Below are 5,653 nucleotides of genomic sequence, written 5' to 3'. Positions count from 1 at the left end.
AGCACCACAGAACATCACCTCTCCAGGCTCGGCTGAGCAGTACTCTACAAACCCTACCCACAGGCCTGCACCCTATGGCCAAGCCACTATGCCCCCACCCCACCGCCCTGGACCTGTACCTCGACCTGGACCTCAACCTGGACCTGTACTTCGACCTCAGCCTCGACCTGGACCTGTACTTCGATCTCAACCTCCACAGCCTGCTCTCTACTACCATCAGCCTACACCGTAGCAGCTGAGACCCCAGCAACAGTACCCTGCACCACAGGGCCCTTTCTTCTGGGACCAACATCAGCACAACCACAAAAGACCCAGAGCAGCTCCAGCGAGGAACAACAGCATCTCAGCAGAGCAGCAGCCTGGTCCACACCCCCACCGGCCCGAGCAGCAGGAGCAGAGGAGTTATGCCGCAGCCCTAAAAGGGCCAAACCACACCAACCTGGTAGAGATTAAGGACCTGCTCAGACTTATATACACACGGCTGGAACAGTAGTAGTGAGTAAAAGACATACACACAATAATATATGTATATAAAAAAAACTAAAAAACACAGTGTAGATCTACGGTTACACATGTACTCTTTGATCCTTGATACTGTGTTGGACTTCGGTTTGTATCACTCTAGAGCAATATTAAGATTGTTGAATTTTTACATTTGTTGACAAAATGAGATCATTAATCATTACAATGTGGAACATACAAGGTATTAATTCATCCAGTTTTGGTTACAAAACCCAAACCTCAGATTTTAGAAAAAACATATCAGACATGGACATAATAATATTACAGGAAACATGGCGCAAAACTGATGAAGTCACTCTTTGTCCCCCAGGATACTGTGAAATATTTTTATCCTCTAGAAAACATGAAAAAAATAAAAAAATAAAAAAATCACACGTGGAAGAGATTCAGGGGGCATCATTATCTGGCACAAACAAGAAATTGACAAATACATCCAAACAATTAAAAAAGAAGAATCACATATCTGGCTCAAAATCAAGAAGCACCTTACCCAAACCATTAAAGATATTTTCTTATGTGCTCTCCATATTCCTCCCTCTGAATCTCCATACTATAATGAGGACATCTTTGAATCTCTCCACAGTCAAATTAACCACTTCCAGGCCCAGGGAAGTGTGTTGATCTGTGGAGATCTAAATGCCAGGACAGGATCTCTTCCCGACTACAGCACAGATAATGGGAATAACTATATTTTTGGACAGAACACAAAACATTGTAAATTTCCCAAGAAATAACTCTGATGACCAAGTGAATAAAAACGGGAAGCTTCTGATCGAGCTCTGTCAAAGCCTCGGTCTGTACCTCATCAATGGCAGGTTGAAAGGGGACTCTCTTGGAAGGTACACCTACAGTTAATTTCATGGTTACTCAACAGTTGATTGCTTGATCACAGATTTAGATCCATTCTCTTTCAGAGCATTCACAGTCAAACCACTAACACCTTTATCAGACAACAGTCAAATTACTGTTTACCTAAAAAGGACAACAAATACGAACATACATTCACAGCCCAGTAAGCTGTACAACAGCGAGAATTACAGATGGGCACAAAACAACACAGAACAATATATGACAGCAATTTTTATAGACAATTTTATAGACTTATAGACAATTTTCTAGGCAGAATTTATCCTCACAATCGAGATGGTGTCAATCTGGCTGTGGAGAACATAAATTACATATTTAAATACTTGGCCAATTTATCTAACCTCACATCCTCTAAGAAAATCCATAAAGCAACACAAGCAAATGAAAAATAGTTTGATTTAGGCTGTAAAACCATGAGGAAAAAATTAAGACAATTGGCAGAAAAAATAGAAATACACATCTAAATTAAAGGACTGAACAAAAAAAATGAATAAAATAAATAATGTAGGAAATATGCTTCAAAGACTGGGGAGAAAAAAATCTGTCAATGACTTGCTGACTTGCACGAAAACCAGCAATGTATTGGACCCGGAAATAACGTCTCTTTATATATATATATACATATATATATTTAAACAGTATAAAAGTACACTCAGAAAATAGAGAACAGTACATCCAAAATCAACTAAAAATTATTGAAGAATCTGTAAATTCTAACAATTTCTGGGGCAACTGGAATTACTTGCATAAAAACATCATGAACAAGCAGCCGTACAAAATGGAGACACCTGGAAAAATCATTTTGAACAACTTTATAGTGAAATTAAAATGAACCCAGAACAAACCCAAAAATATGGAAAAAAAAAAATTCTTATGGAACATAAAATTGTGTAAATATGAAAACCCATTAGACTACCCCATTACAGAAAATGAACTGGGCTGCGTTTCCCAAAAGCTTCGTAAGCCTAAGAAGTTCGTAAAAAACGATCGTACGACTGATCTTAATATTACGGTCTGTTTCCCAAAAGCATCGTAACTTAAGTAGCACTTGAAAATCATCGTAGATCTATTTTTGGGAAACGCACGTGAAACAATAACGAACGATCGTAAAATGACTCGTAGAAAACGCTCTTAAGTGCTAAGATCAATCGTTATCGAGAAACGCAGCCCTGATTGATCAAATCCAGGCCCTAAAAAACAAAAAAGCAAGTGGACCAGATGGCATCCTCAGTGAAATACTCAAGATCACAGAGCACAAATTAAGATAGGCCCAACTAAAACTGGTCAACTTCGTTCTGAGTGTTGGTCATTTGCCTGAAACCTGGAATCAAGGACTCATAACGCCCATATTCAAGAGTGGAGACAAATCAGACCCAAACAATTACAGAGGCATCTGTGTAAGCAGTAATCTGGGGAAGCTGTTCTGCAATATCATCAACACAAGACTTGTATACTTCCTTACAGAGCACAATGTCCTCAGCAAGTCAAATTGGATTCTTACCAAATTATAGAACAACAGACCACATCTTCAACCTACACACCCTGATGGACAAATACATCAACCAAAATATTTGCTTGCTTTGTAGATTTCCAAAAGGCCTTTGATTCAATTTGGCATGAAGGTCTGCTGTCAAAACGCCTTGAATCAGGTATTGTGGGTAAAACATACAATATTATAAAAGCAATGTATTCAAACAATCAATGTGCAATTAAAATTGGAAATAAACAAAGAATTCTTCACTCAAGAGCGTGGTGTAAGGCAGGGCTGCCCACTATCACCGACCCTCTTCAATATCTACATTAAAGAATTGGCGAAACTCCTAGAACAATCAACAGCACCTGGCCTCTCACTTCATGACTCCAACATAAAGTTATTGCTGTTTGTAGATTATCTGGTTCTGCTGTCACCAACAGAAGAGGGTCTACAGCAGAACCTAGACATCCTGCACAAGTTCTGTCAGACCTGGGCCCTGATTATTAATCCTACAAAACTAAAGTAATAACATTCCAGAAAAGACCCAGAGTTCAGGGAAAGGAACACAACTTCACCCTTGGTATGACCAAAATTGAAAATGCCACAAACTACACACGCCTCGGTCTGAACACTCCACTCCAAATGTCCTCAAAATTTTCAACTTTCTTCATAGATAGATAAAAATAAAATCATGCCTTATTCTTGAGAGAGAGAGAGAGAGAAAGAGAGAGAATCTGATATTTAATAAGTGCATTTCATTCATGATTTCTACCATTCATTATAGATCATTTATAAATAAAAAACACCCTGTACTCACTGAAAAAAAAGTATTTGTTTCCTTCCTTGTACACGCCTAAGTAGGCCTACAAATGTTCACAAAGTATGTGGATGATTTGTCCTTCTTTTTTTCAAACCATTTTCAAAGTAGGGGTTTGGAATGACTGTTGCCCTTCCAAGTGTGCTGTTTGATCATACTCTGTGCAATATGTTTCTTGTTCCTCATATTTCTTGATATGTGGGTAACTGGACCCCTTTATCTGGAACAAATAGTGCACTACTATTTGTCTGCCCCCCCCCCTCACTAACCGCTTATCCATATCACTCTGTTCTCCATCCCTCCATGGCCTGGCACTCCGTGTGGTTTCCCACAACCTACTGCACTGCTACTGTTGGTGGATACGGTATCTGTGGATGTCAGGGGCTGGAAAACATGTCTGAAAGAGACAGATTGGGAGATGATGATGAGTGGGGTTTCTTGGAGAGTGATGTAGTTTTGCCCTCTTCATTTTAAAACCCAAACTTTTTTTTTTAGGCAGTTCAAATGCAAGATCACCTGAGTAAAACCACCTGGTATTCAGCCCATGTCCTGTTAAATTTATTCACTGTCTATGCTGTAGTGGTAACTGCGAATTTGTTAAACCAGAAGTTGTTTCTGCCTAAAACAGGGACTGGGCTTAAAATATAGATCTCTCGATTTGAATTGATTTTTATTTGAATGAACTTTTTTTTTAAATCACAGTAATCAATATTTTAGTCTATACTGTTTTCAAGTGATGTGGCAATAAAACTTAACGTGCCTCCCATCCAATAAATCGCAATAAGTACAATACTCGTGTTGTGTTACTTTTGATATGAAACAAAATCTCAGCTTTTTTGTGAGGTTAAGCTCCTGTATAATAACGCCTACAAATACAACTCATTATATACAATAAACACTTTAAAAGAGATAGAGATGTGGATGTTTGTGAAAGATGTTTTCTCTGTTTTGGAGGGATGAACACTGTTAAATTATAAAAAAAATTTTTTCATCAAAATACTGGGGTGGACAATTTTATCAGTCGTGTTTATTATTTATGCAACAATACATATTACTCTTATAGTTTTAATTAAAAACCATTGCTATATAGATGATAACTCTAAAAAAAAATTTTTTTCAAATATTTCGCAAATAAGATAATATAAAGATATCGCTGGCCTTAAATTACGACTTCTCACTTTATTAACTTTCTAAAGTGTCAAATTATGTAGGAAAGGCAAGACCAAAGATGCTTATAATAGCTGGATCTTGCAACACCGCTGGGGCTGCGCCCGCACATTCTCTCACAAATCTCTGAAGCACAGTCAGAAGTCAGTATCTCCCAGCGATCATTTTCATACCACGAATGCTAAACATTCTTGCAAACTCTCTAAACTGAATTATACATGCAGACATGAGGAGTTTTAAACAGAAAACTAGTCATTCAGAGAACAAGATCTATTTTTGAACACGAAAAATTTACCGAGGTCCGGACCTTGGTAACCTAACCCTAAAGGCGCATTTCCACTGGCATGTAGCGAGTGCAGCGGAGCGAGCGTTTTCAATTCATTCCTATGGAAGTTGCATTATGGGATTGAAAGCGGCACGGAGAAAGCGTTGAGAGTGGCCGAGAGCGTAAAAAATTTTGGGCATTCGTCGACTTTATGCAAATATCGAGTGAAAAATGCCACTGTGAAAAGTAGGCAAGGCAAGATTTTGACGTATGTTTCCGAGTGTTTGCTGAACTGGTGAGCTGAAATCACTTGTCATTGAAAAAGTAATATATTTTATATTATATATTATCATATATTTAGGGTTGTCTCCATAGGCTATGTTTCATAATTTAGAATTTTTGGTTGCACCTAGATGGCGCCAATAAAGTGTTTAGTTTGCGAACTGCCGTCAAAAGAAGAAGATGAAACACAAACACACAGGGTGTAAACATTGTTTTCAGAGGCGTGTTCTGCCCTAAAAAACGCACCGTAACTCTTACC

The sequence above is a fragment of the Sinocyclocheilus rhinocerous genome, unplaced genomic scaffold (genome assembly GCF_001515625.1).
Source record: "Sinocyclocheilus rhinocerous isolate Xijiao unplaced genomic scaffold, SAMN03320098_v1.1 scaffold1376, whole genome shotgun sequence".
NCBI classification, from domain to species: Eukaryota; Metazoa; Chordata; class Actinopteri; order Cypriniformes; family Cyprinidae; genus Sinocyclocheilus; species Sinocyclocheilus rhinocerous.
The sequence above is the reverse complement of the archived record's forward strand: the minus strand, read 5'-3'. Positions refer to the sequence as shown.